The sequence below is a fragment of the Pyrgilauda ruficollis genome, unplaced genomic scaffold (assembly GCF_017590135.1).
Source record: "Pyrgilauda ruficollis isolate IOZ18807 unplaced genomic scaffold, ASM1759013v1 scaffold22, whole genome shotgun sequence".
NCBI lineage: Eukaryota > Metazoa > Chordata > Aves > Passeriformes > Passeridae > Pyrgilauda > Pyrgilauda ruficollis.
In genome coordinates, this window is record NW_024521428.1 from 6,526,460 (window position 1) to 6,540,364 (window position 13,905).

General features: G+C 42.2%; 1 protein-coding gene across 4 annotated transcripts in view; it reads right to left on the bottom strand.

Annotated features, from left to right (window-relative positions):
* Positions 1-13,905, bottom strand: part of CYFIP1 (cytoplasmic FMR1 interacting protein 1) — an 83,161-nt gene that overhangs the window by 61,922 nt on the left and 7,334 nt on the right. Inside the window, exon 1 of one of the 4 annotated variants that reach the window (XM_041468573.1) lies at positions 13,065-13,236. The exons of 1 other annotated variant lie outside the window; for it this stretch is intronic. The gene's annotated coding sequence lies outside the window, so the exon portion shown is untranslated. 2 more of the 4 variants (XM_041468574.1, XM_041468575.1) reach the window with 2 other exon arrangements.

Here is a 13,905-nt window from a genome sequence, read left to right on the forward strand (position 1 = left end):
AACAAAAAAAAAAAAAAAAAAAAAAACCACAAACAAAAACCCCCCCGAAACGAAAACTAACCAGAAGAAACAATAAGAACTACAGAAGATAAGGACTGAGAAAGCAGATAATAGAGTATTAATTTCAGAATCACTGTGAGAGAAAGGATTGCTGTAACTATTCTGTTGTAAAATTTAAGAGGTAAAAAAATCCCCCAAATACTAGAGAGTTAAGTAACAAGCTTTTAAGCTTTCTTTCAGTGATAGAGTTAAGCAGGACTCAGCCTATTAATAGCTAAAACAGGAAAAAATATGCTTGATGATACAAGATAGTTCTTACACATGTTCAGTAGGAGTGCATAGAATCCAACACACACAACCTGTACTAGCAAGCAAGTTATATAAATGTGGGGAAGGCAAATGAACTTAGATAACTGTACCCTTATTGAGATCTTCTTATAAGTGTAGAAATTACCACACAGTTCCTCTTTAGCCTATGGCCAAGACTTCCCAGAAATGGACTAATGGTCTTATGAAATTATCCAGCTGAGTTTCAAAAAGACATTGATTCCCAAGATAAAAGTTCTACCACAAATAACTGGTGATGATATATACTTATTGGTGAAAAATAAAGCCCTTCACCACAAAAGTTATCAGATGCAATGTTATGGCTGTGTTAGATAAGGCAGGGAGATTATGAGGCTGGTATCATGTTACCACAAAACATTTCCAAAAACTCAAAATGTATATTGAGTATCTTGAAAATACACAGGAGAAGAATGGAAAGTCCTTGGAGAATACAAGTACATATGCCATTTAAATTACTTGCAAACTGTCATTATCACCTGCACTAAGATTGTCAAGTGAACATTCCCACAGAAAACTGATAAACAGTATAATTCTGTCAATTAATAGTATAATTAGTATAGTTAGTATAATTAGTATAAATAGTATAATTAATAGCTATAAAAATAAAGGTAGAAAATATCAAGATACTGTGACAGCCAGCTTAAGAAGACTTAGACACAGAAAGCAGAGGCATTTACTTTATGACAATTCTTGCTTTACTTTATGGAAGTTGGAGTAACAATGTTAAACTTTCCTGAAATAAACAAAAATAATTAAAATCTAAAGCTGACTGGCACTTTTTTTCCTTTGCATCACTCACTCAAAGGTTTGACACCCTGAAGATATCTAAGCACCCTCACTTTGAAATCTCTAAGGATTTATCCTCACACAACCATCAGAGCAGTAACACAGCAGGCTTCCCTCTTGAAGCACAGTGGATTGCAGCAGGCAACAATCTGGAAATGATTTCCAGGTGTTTTTTTGCTGTCAGTTCCTTACAGTACATCTCCTGGTATATTGCTGCATACTGGAAAGATCAGACAGTGGACACAACTGTGTCTATTGCAATTCTTGCTTTACTTTATGGAAGTTGGAGTAACAATGTTAAACTTTCCTGAAATAAACAAAAATAATTAAAATCTAAATCTGACAGCTGACTGGCACTTTTTTCTGCAGTGACAGCAGAGCAAACCTCTCCTGAAGTTCTGTACTCTTCAGAGCAGCCCAACTGCTGCTACTGTCTCTTTTGACAGACCCTCTCTCCCTCCTTGTCCCAAAGGACACATCCATCCCAGCACCTCTGACAGCACCTGGCCAGGCACGTGGGAAGAGCTGAGCGTGCAAAGATTTGAGTCACGGCTGAATCTCAGGGTGAGAAGAGTCAGAGGAATATCAGCATTGATCTTATCTCACCATTCTTGATACCATGCTACACACTACACCAGTATCTTAAATACATCTCTGGGTAAAAAAAAAAAAAAAAAACCAAAAAAAAAAAACAAAAAAAACCAGTTGTTCTCCACATCTTTTAACTTTATTTAACCAAAAGCTCATAGAAAACTGAGTTTAAATGTAGCATGTATCCTTTCAAAATGCAGATAGTTACTCTTTAAACAGCCTGAAACAGTCCAGAAAAAACACATCCTATAGTGATCAAACTGCAGGGCAAGTTCCCAGCCCTGGAGAGGAGAGTTTGGGGCCCCTGGTCACAAAGGGTTGGATCAGCAGTCCTGGGCTGCAGCTGGCAGCCTGGGGCCTCACACCACACTCTGAGCTGGGATCAGCAAAGCCTGACCCACTCAAGCACAGTTTGTCTGTCTTTCCCCATGGCAAGAGAAGTTACCACAGAACATTCAGAGGGGATGAGCAGATGTGCTCAGCACACCCCACCTCCAGCTGCACCCAGCACAGTGTAAGCCCTGGACACCAGCACACGCCCAACAGCAATAAAGCACAAGCAAATATTAGCTGGAGAATGCAGCTCAAGGAAGCAGAGGTGTTTTGGGACATCCAGGGAATTGGTTTTGGTTACAGCATTCTCTACGTAACCCAAAAAGCTCTCCAAGACTAGAATTTAATGTGGCAAAAAAATTATTTCCTATTTAAAATATGGAGAGTCATATGCCAAAGAGTGAGTTAATAAAGGTGGAGTTTCAATGACAAAGAATTGCTGGACTGCAGAAATTTTTGAATATTTTCTGACTTTGCAGATGAAAATAGTGTTTCATTTGACTGAAAAATGATGTTGGTAGGGGATGCCCCACGCCTTTTTGCAGTCCACTGGACACATTTGTTTTTAAACAGATGCATTTGATCTCCACATGCTTGTATGTGTTCCCAGGCTCAAAATAGGACAAAGAGCAAGTATGTCTACACTTTAAACAGCAACTTCCTTTGACATGGTGTCTCTTCTTTCCCAAGTCTGCAAAAGCAGAATCTTTGAATCTTAAATTAAAATATAGTATCACAGATACTGAAGATTAAAATTGCCATGAAATCCATTAATTGAAATATGTATCCACATGAATGGTATTTTAAAATAAATTATTATATACTAATATTAATGTTAATAAATAATTTTAAATACCTTTTGCAGAAATAAATAAAAGCTTACCCTACTTAAAAACACAGAATTCTGTGATTAAAATCAGGAAGATTTTACATACTGCAGTTAAAGAGGGAGAAGAGAAGCATATTATTTTCAAAAAAAAAAAAAAAAAAGAAAAAAAAAAAGAAATATTCCACAGTCCACACACTGAAGGAAAGAAATTCAAATTAATGCATATTTAAAAAGATGATTGACTCTCCTGGTGAACTGGGGTCTTCAGGGCCAACCACAGTAAACTCCATGACAACTAATGCTAACATTCCCACAAGAACAGAATTGGTCCACACAGCAGCAGAAGTTAAGTTTTATCCCTACAGCAACACAACATTTTCAGGGTTTTTTTGTCCTATTGTGTCATTTTTCTATGTTACTGAATTGCATAAAATCAATTATATACGAAAATTTGATTAAATATTCTGTGTAATGCTCCTACTCAATTTAAACCATGAGATTCCAATCACAAAGGGCCTTTGTAATAGAAAGAGAACAAAAGGAATGGATTTTCTCTTCCAAGAACAGCACAGTAATTACAAAAATATTCATTTTTATTTCAAACCTCCAAGATCTCTCTCAAAAACTCCTTTTTAGTTCTATTTTAATTAAATTTTGAACACCTCAGCCATTCAACTGCTCACCTATCAATTCAGACGGAGAAGAAAACATTTTAACACCCTGATTGCTAAAGCACTTCAGAGAACAGCAACACGATGGATTTTCTCTGTTAGAATGCTCTTTTTCTGTGCTCTGGACAGGACAATCTGCCTTTTTGCCATGCAGATCAGCCTAAGATGTTCCTTTTGGGACCAGAGCGCCTTTCCGTTCCTAAGCAACAGATTTGCATAAGCTGAAGGAGCAAAGAAAAATGCTTTTCACATCATTTGCTGGCCTGCCTGATTAAAGTAAAAGACAGAAGAAAGCAAACAGCAGCTGACAGTCCTTTGTGCAACAGATTTGACATACTGTTAAGCCTTCAAAAATACATTTGCAAATGGAATTTAAAAAAAAGGCTTAAAACGTGAAAAGGAGAAAAAAATTCCAGCACTGTATTATCCTACCCAAACGTCACAGCAAGTCCCAGAAGAATGGCCATATAATAGAAACGATTAATTTAGTATTAGACTCCTACAGGGTGATATGGCTCACAATAACTGCAGGCTTCCAAAAGCAGGCACAGACTGGGGGAAGAACATGAGGCTAATAGCAAGGGCGGAATTTTTTTTTTTTTTTTTTAGAAAATCTCAGCTTTCTAAATTAAAAGCTCTTCGTGTTCAGTCACATGTGAATTTTTCATCCAATCCACACTGCTACCTGTCCAGCTTCTGTCCCCTGCAGGGAACCATCCAGCAAGCAATCCCCATCCCTGCCATCTCTTTACACAAGCAATGCCTGTGTTATGATTGTGCGAGCAAGGTTCAAGTGCTCAGTGATACACCAGTCTTATCACCTGGAAAACTGAATTCTGGGCAGTATCAATAAGCAACAGCAGCACCATTAATCAATATAAAAGCCACATTTCAGTGAGTCAGTACTGTTCCTCCCACAGGATAACCAAGGTCAGAAGGACGGCACTGCTAAGGATGCTGTCATGGGCTGAAATGGCTTGCTGACACACTGACCACCAGGACTCAGAGAACAATTAGTTATGCCTGTCAAGTAACTTCCCTTTCAATATCCTGGATGAATTCAAGCACTTTCCAATAAAAGGAAGGTGTGGCACTCTACTATCATCACAGCAGATTAGGAATGAGGGAGTCTCGGGCTCTTTGGATGAAGACTAGCTCAAGACTGAGTGAGTGACGGTGAGTGATGATAGTCCAGAACTGCCTTTCCTGAAGCCTGCCACCATGTGTATGTCTACTAACTACTCCTTTTTACAGCACCAGTAAGGAAACTCTGCCACAACTAGAGAACACAGTGCAACCTCAGCATTCCTGTACCATAGCAACAGGCTGGAGTCACTATATTTTTGCTAGCAAGGCACCACAAGAGTGAATTTATCTTTTCCTGCTGTGTTAGCAGCCAGCAGGAGCACATGGATGAGCACATACTAATTCTACAGCAGCAGCATCTGCAGTGGATGATGATGAAGGAGCAAGTAACAACCAGGTATCTGGAAGGGCAGCCTGGCCAGTACCATGCATCTGCAGCATCATTCCACATCTTGAAGCTTTAGGAGAGATACAACTTCCTGATGTTAAAATATAGGGTGAAAAGCTATCCCTCTGTAGGAATCTCAAGTGAAGGATGCACACACTTCAAAAATGAAAAATTAATTCTGTTTATTCCACTTATTTCATTTGAGACTCCATTGCAATGGCATGGGAGAAGCCTAAGCCTCTAAAATTTCCTCAAGAAGTATCCAACTTAGATGAACAAGGAGGGAAGGCCTGTCTCTGAAGTTTGTCCTGCAGCACGCAACCCCCCTCTGCAATGGCATTTGTGCTACAAGAATTCACATAGGTGTTTTGTTTGGTTTGCTTTACCTGTGAACCTAAGTCTAAAGCCCAAGGTAAGTCACAAATGTAAAATAAAAAAAAAATCTGCTGTTGATGGGGCTAGATGACTGAGAGGGTTTGTGCTGGTTTACTAATTAATTCTCACAGAACTGAGTTAGTTCTGAGTGAACTAACAGAATGAACCGCCTTTTGCAAATTTTTACCTCTCTTCAGACGCAATGAAACTAGACATTTAAGCATTGTTTCACATTCTAGGTTAGGTGTGCTGAGATCTGTCTTGCTACACTTACTTGCCTTACCCTATTAATATTCTCTGGTATTGCACCGTTGAATTGCACCATTTCACCTTCCTGACCAACCCCCTCCCCTTCTCTTTTTTGCATTCTTTTCCTCTCAGCCAGTTCACTCCTCCACACCCCTTTTTAATCTTCTCGGTTTGCTGCCATTTTTGCATTCTGCTGATGCTGCTCTCTCCTGCAGCTGTTCTCAACAAGCATTTCTTCTGTACTTGTTCCTGATCCTGCTGCTGCACAAGTGCTAGGAAGCAATGCTGCACAGCAGTGCTTTGGACAGCCTGAAGTTTAGCACAGAAGCTAAGCACAGAAGCACAGCACTTACAGCATGTGAACAGTACAACAACAGTTGTGAAAAGCTCTCTCACTTCCTAGCAAAGATAACACTCCCCCTGTGAACACTCTGCAAAGAATGAGAAGGGGAGCAGCAAAAGCAATAACCACCCCAGAAAGGAAAAAGGAAAGTAAGTTCACATGGGATTAGCCTGGCATGGCTCAGGATGAAGTCTTCCATCACAGACTGCTCACAGCTGCTCAGCATGGGTTTCCTTGGCTGCCCTTTGTGTCTGGTGTATACAGAGTGCTGGCACTTTAATCAAAAAAGGCACACCTGTGTATATGGGCTGAAAGGCGCTGGACAGGGGAACTGAGCACCCGAGTAGATGGAGGACTGTCATGTTACAGGTAAAAGAGATGAGCCTCAAAGATGGAGAGAAAGACAAGAGTCTGGAATCTTCAGGTTTCCATCTAAGCAGCAACACAACCCCTCAGCCTGAGACAAACTGTTTATTTGGACTCATAGAATGGCTTTGGTTGAAAGGGACCTTAAAGACCATACAGTTCATCCCCGCTGCCATCAGCAGGAACACCTTCCACTAGACCAGGTTGCTCAAGGCCCCATCCAGCGTGGCTTTGAACACTTTCAGGGATGGGGCACTCAAAGCCTCTCTGGGGAACCTATTCCAGTGCCTCACCATCCTCACAGTCAGGAATTTCTTCTGTATCTTTTAGCTAAATTTCATCTCTTTCAGTTTGAACCCATTAGTCCTAGTCCTATCACTACAGTTCCTGATAAAGCATGTGAGTTCTGTACTTTTATTTCACAAGAATGGAGAGAAATAAAGAAAAAACAACATTGTTTCCTCAGGGGAGTGGAGGACTCTCTTCCTTAGCCCAGTTACACAGATGGTTGCCCCAGCTCCAGGGTCAGTCTTACAGCTTCTCAGGGGAGTCTGCTTGGCAACAGCCCTGCCTGTGGGAAGGACACCCACCACACCACTGCTGGGGGCAGCAGTGCCTCTGCATTTTGCATCCAGCTCCATCTTACAGCATATGTACCCAATGACACAACAAGCATTCATTATATCCAGTGGGCTCTTTAAATGCATGCCTGCAGCTGAAGCTCTGGCTTCAGTGTTGCCTTATTTTGAGCTTAAAAATTCAATTAAAGGCTTTAATAAAAATGACTATGAAAGAAAGGCTGTCTGCTGTCATTCCACTCCTTCTCTATACCTGTAGGCACTTGGTAAGTCAACAATACAACACTCTCCAATTTCAGTTAAAAAAAATTACACAGCATCATCCAAAAAGTAAGTTGAAAGGTATTTTAGGCAAATTTGTACTAACCATGCTTAAAAGTAGCTTTTTGTTTCTTATCTAAATCAGCACAATAATAATGTACAATTTTGCAAAATTACAGTATTTAAAAAGAAAACAAAATTAAAAAACCAAACCAACAGGCGTCAGAAACTGTTAAAAAACAATCCACCATTATGTGCATTTCTCTGAGGAGAGAGTGAATCAGCCAAGAAGTAAATAATGGTCTTAAATAGTTCTCTTAAAAAAATAAGGAAATAGTACAGGACAGAGTAGAAATTTTAGTTTCTTAAGCTCTCTTTTTCCTCAGAAAGAACTCATGATCTGTAGTATTTTATACAAGAAAATACACAATTTCAGTGAAAATTCATCCAAAGCATTACTTCAGATATCACCTGACAAGCATTCACATCTGTCTTGAGCAGTGTGTCATGACAGTCTGCCTGAACTTCACACTCAGAATCTATAATTCAGTGTACTCTCCTTATTGATTTTATACCACTGAAACCACTTAAAATAATTAGAGTTATACTCAAAGAAGGCTACAAATAGCTTCAGGTCAACAGCATTTTTATTTTCTGCCAACAAAGTGTCCGTGTCCCTGTCAGAATTATAGTATTTTAAACTGAAGTACAGCACTAACATATTTTTATCTAAACCCTGGAAACAAATCTCTTGTGTAAGTGTAGAGTATAAAGTAAGCATCTCCAAAAGCACCTTGTGTCATCTGTACAGCTGGAAACACTACTTAGCATGTCAACTCTTGAGACTCATGTCCTAACATAAAACCACAGTACTGGTTTTTAAATCTATTTGTTTCTAAAACCAAAAAAAAGCACCATTTAATTTTTTTCTTTTACTTGAGAATAAAGTAATTCATAAAACATTACTGAGACTCAACCCTGCTAATCATTTGCAAACAGTGTCATCTAGTAAGCATAAGTCTACACACTGACTGAATTCTTAAGATGCCTTTCAGTGGATGGAGAGGAGGGGGGATGGCATTTTTTTCCACCAAATGAGCAATTATTGGCTTTAAAAAGTTTGTTTGTCACTCTATTACCTCCTGACCAACTGTACGGAAAGCAGACCTGCAAAAAGCAGCCACGTGAAAGGCTTGCTGAAAGACAGACTGTCAAACTGAGAAAATCTCACAGTATATGGCTCGAGCAAAGAGAAATCCTACAAGTCCACCCCACAAATAACCACTTTGTAAGCTGGGAGCACTCACAAACCAGGAAAAGGAGGGCACCACAGCCTGCTGCCCTGGCATTTACCTCTGATGAAAGCAAGAACAGAAGTGCCTATTCCATGTGTTACCTGACTACTTGAGTAAGAAAAGCTTTAGTAAAGTTAACAAGCAGAACGTCCACTCTTGTGGAGGACACTCACTTTAAGCTCTGCCTAGGCCAGAGCACCTGTCCTGGCAACACACACGCAGAGAACCACAGAACAACCACCCAGTCAAAGAACTACCATGTTCATTTTTACTTCTCTGCAGTCATCGAGAAGAGCACAGCAGGGACCTCACAGCTTGACTAAGAGGGCTGCAAATCTACAGCAGACCACAGCTGGCTAAGTCCCACACAGTGGGTGCCTGGCAGGCAGCTAATTTAGTAATGAAGGGATTTCCACCCTGAGAGTCCTCCTGAGCTCACCATCAGACTGATGCCCTGCTGGAGTCCCTTCCAGCAGGAGCAGAGGTCTGGCAGAATGAAACAGCTACAGAAAATGTGGGGAAGGGATAGAGCAGCAGGATACAAGTGCTGCTCCTCAGGAGCAGGCACCACTACCATATCCCAGCTGGGAAGGCTTGGAGGGATGGGCTCCCTCTCCAACACTCCGAGCCAGATCTGTGCTCAACTCAGCTGCCCACAACCTTAAATCACCTCTCCCACAATGGTCTTTCTGCAGAAAGGCTACACAGCTATAAATTCACTTGATATCTGCTCAGCCTGAGGGAAAGGGGGTTTCTTCTCAGATTGCAAATGCCTGACGATTATTTGTGCCATATCAACCTTTAACACAACTCTACTTTCTATCTTGGACTTCTAGTTTAAGTCCAAGATAGCCAGTTTTTCCCCAAAACGTGGAAGTGTGTGAATACAGGATTTTCTTCACAAACATTTGTGAGTGGACATATATTTACAGACATAACAGGGGCATACAGTAAACAGTACATACTAACACAGAGAAAAATCTTTGAAGTCTTATGAAGAAAACATGCTTCAGGATTTTTGCCAGTGTGTTTACAAGAGATAAGGAGCCACCCAAAATATCTTATAACATTTTTGGTGCCAAGAGATAGAAAGATTAACTGCTGTTTTGCAACCTCTGTCTTCTCGTAGCAAGCCTCATCAATGCATCATACATTATTGTTACCACCAGAAAGGCAGTGATGTGGATTAATGGAATTACGTTTTAACAAAGCAAATCAATACGCACTCTGTTATCAGTATTACACAGCAAAGTGTGCCCCCGAGCCCTACTAATGTCAGCTTCTAAGGGCAGATGTGCAGTAAAGAAGAATCCTGAACTGACGTATGTAGCTTAAAATATAAAGCACCATTACCAAGCTCTTTGTGAGTTTTTGTAGGTATACAGTCATATTCCACAATGGAAATGTCCGTCTTTCATGTTACTGTTTCAATTCTGCATAAAAACCAGGACAAGGATAGGTGGATTTTATTTGTGTTATATACAAATAACAATGTAGCCACAAAGTAGCAAGATGACCTTCAAGAGTAAAGTCTGCCAGAGGCCACTTGAAACATGGTATATTTTCTACAGATCAAAAATTTACAAATCTGTTACATTTACTCCTCCCTCTTCGCCTCCATCCCTGAGAACACGTTCACAGGGAAGCTCGGGGCTGTTCAAATGAATCACAATCCCAGGGACACAGATGGCTCCACCCCGAACCGCTCCAGTGGCCACTCACGCCTGGGCTGTGCCAAGCTCCTGCAGCATCCCTGGGTAAACAAGCACTTTCCCTGGTTCAGGCATAGTTGCTTATTAAGTTGGGGCTTGCCATAGTAGCTGCAGTTATTTTAAAATGTATAAACAGTGGAAATTCAGAAGGTCACACAGCCACAGTTCCAAGCAGTGAAGTCAATGGCACAGCTGACTTCCAGCTCAGCTGTGCCATTGGGTAAAACTTGCTGCCCAGCATTCAAGTTTACTTCACTTCTTGGTACAGCAAAGGAACCCCACTTGAAGAACTTGCCCAGAGAACACAGGGCAAAAACTGTAAAATGAAACCCACTTGATATGCATATACAGGCATGGAAGTTACATTAAAATAAATTTTCTCTTGTATAGCATTGCAAGCAGCTTTCAGTCCAGAGGATGAATACAACTGTTCCCACAAAAAACAAGCTTCGTGGGGATTTTTTTGTTCCATCTTTTTATTCCAACCTTGCAGCTGAATTCCAACCACTCTGAATTTTCCACCTCAACCTCAATATCTTGGAAATCTTCGAGAAACAAACTTTAAAATAAAAATCAGATTATTCTGACAAGAGAGTTACGGCAAGATTTTAAAACCTACCCTCAGGAACAAGCCACCTTCCAAGACAATTCTCTCCCAGAATGAATAAACAAAGCACTAACCAAAACTTAAGGAATATATCAGACAAACATCTAACATGAAACACATAGCTAGAACAGATTTCTAGTAATTACTTAATTATGCTACAAAGTCAGTATAATGGACCAAGAGAATCTCTTGGTTTAAGCCCAGCGGACAGTTTCCATCCAAGGCAAACTGAAGAAACAAGAATTTTGTTAATGAATACTTTGAGTATTACAGGTACATCACTAAAACACTATAAGCTTTTTTATAAGTCACACATTCAGATGGTAAAAACTGAAAAGTCTGAATTGTTTGTGAAACATTCCCTTCCTTATAACATACATTTCAAAAAAAATTAAACAACTTAGACAATGTGGCTCCATTTAAGTTTGAATGTTGTGATATCTATTATGGGGGAAATTTTTAATCAGCAGAGCTGAGCATACCACTCCATTCAAACACCACTCCACTCTACACATCAGGACCCTCAAAAGAAACCGACAAACCCAAGACCTGTAAACAAAACAAAGTCATTCAGTCAGGGATGTTGGGGGGAGGGAGTATTTGGGTGTTTTCCTAAGACTCAGAGAGGTTTATTCTCAGAATACATAACCAAGCTGACAACCTGAAAACCAAAGTACATTAGAGATATTCCATCAAGTACATAGTGCCTGTTAAAAAAAAAAAAAAAAATCTAAGCTGCTACAAAGAAAGACTGATGTACACTTTTTAGAGGGCAAGCCAAGCATGCTTTGATGATACTGGGTTAAGCCTTCCCAATGCTGTACAGACTTCTTCCAAATTCCTCCTCCTCCCTCCTGGCAGCTACAGAGACAACTGGCTGCCTACACCAGCCAGACTTCACAGACCAGTTGCCTGGGAAAGCTTAAAGAGTCTTTTACACTAGAACAGGAGGAACTTTGTGTTTACAAAAGATTGAAAAAAAAGTTTTTTAGAGGTAAAAGTGGGACTTAAATGAAGTCAAGAATCAGAATTTCAGCAAGGAGCAGCAATGCTTTTTCTATCACATAGCTCAGACACAAAACAGTTTAAGTTCTCTGAGCACAAAACAGTTTAAGTACAATTAATAAAAACGTAATTCAGAGATTGCCAAATTGCACTACAGTATTATTGTAAATTCAATTTTGAAGAAAACACTACCGCACAACACTGCATATGTACATGTTCAGTAAGCTTATTGTAATAAACTTATGCCAAATAAGTAACTGGAATGCAATAAGGACTGGAGTCCTCATTAGCCAAAGCTTACCATTTCCCACAGTTTACAGAAAAGCCTGGTATGACCTTCTAATTAAGAAGAAATTCCTCCAGCTAGCTTTCCTCCTCCTCCAATACACGCTCTCCAGCCAGCACTTCAGGCAGGCTGGCTCCTTCCCACAAAGACAACTTCCTCCCAACAGCCTTCCTGGCACAAACAACCATTTACATGTCTAAATGCTACTTCAACCTGCCATCAAACAGCACAGGAATAAAAATCAAGGCAGTGAGAACCTAGTGAAAAGCAAAAAAAGCAGAGATGTTAAACTACAGGAATACTCAGAAAGATGAAGTGCATGTCTGTCTTCACCTTTGCTCATTAGAGAGGAGGGATGGGGTGGCAGACCATCCATCTGGGGACTTTCAAGCCTATAGTGCTGCTGTCATTACAGCATAGTTATTTTTACTGGACAATTCTCAAGTTCCTCATGAGGAAGTTATTCCACGTCCTTAGACAGACACTACAGATCACCTCCTCCCTCTCAAGACAGAGATGAACCTGCATAGGGCTTTGTATTTTTATTTTTTCCCCATCTAGCCCACTCTAAGACAGCCTAGAAGGCAGAACTCCGACCACTCGAGCGCTGCAGACACACGGGCCACGCACGAGAGAGAACAAGCCAAACCTTACCCGCAGAAACAAAACCCAAGAACGGCTTTTGGGTACGCACCGCTGAGGGACGCAGCCCGCCTGAGGCCCGCGGCTCCAGGGCCCTTCCCGCCGCGCCCCGGGCACCGCCCGAGCAGCGGGACCCCCGCGGCACCGCCGGCACCACCAGATACCGAGGGGGGATAAACAACCCCAAATAAGAGTACGGGGCTCACGGTTACCAGCGAGAGGGGCGCGGAGCCGCCCGGCCCCGCAGATGAAGCGTCCGAAATCGGGGGAGGGGGCGAAGGCGCCCGGGCGGGCCCCGGGAAGCGCTGCTCACCCGCTCTCCGCCGGCTCCCGGGAGCGCGCTGCCCGGCGGCGGGAGGAGCCCGTCTGTCTGTCTGTCCGGCCGCCCGGGGGCTCCGCTCGGCCCGGCCGCCGAGGGTCGCGTCGGCCCGGCGGCTCCGCTCCTGGGCCGCGCCTGGCAGGGAGTTTCCTGTCTGAGTCACTTCAGCCGGGAGTTGCGCAGGGAAACACCCTTCCTGCCGCTCCAGCTCCTCCTCCTCATCCCAAACCTGCCGCCCCTTCCCGCCCCCGGCAGGCTCCGGCCCCGGCTCCTCCTCCTCCCGGGGAGCCGGGAGTCGTCCCGGAGCTGCCACAGGCGGCGGAGCTGCGTCCCGGACCGGCCCCTTGCCCCGTTACAGGGCACAGAAAAAGTGGCTTTCATTAAAAGCAATCTGCCTCTCGGAACACAAATCTACGCCCAGGACGACCGTGCCCACTCGTACAAACCCCGCACAGTGCCATCCAGTGCCCGCCCCATCACCACCGCAGGGAACACCAGCGGCCCAGGGGCACCGGGGTCGGCAGGAAGAGGTCAGTGCCGGGGCTTCCCACTTCACAACTTCGCCACCATGGCGAGGGAAAACACCAGCCGTAAGGATGAAAAACCTAACCTTTAAAAAATCAAAAGGGATCGCGTGGGTGAAACACCTTTAAGCATCCTGCAGAGGGTGCTCATGCCTGTGGTGTTTGTATCCGAAAAAACCACACTTCATTAAAATCAAAACCATAAAAACCAGGCAGGTTGCTGTTTGACAGCCTCCCACTTTAACTTTTCTGTAGACGATATCAAACATATTTACTTTCTCATTTTAAAGTTTTCTTACTTTTTCCATGCA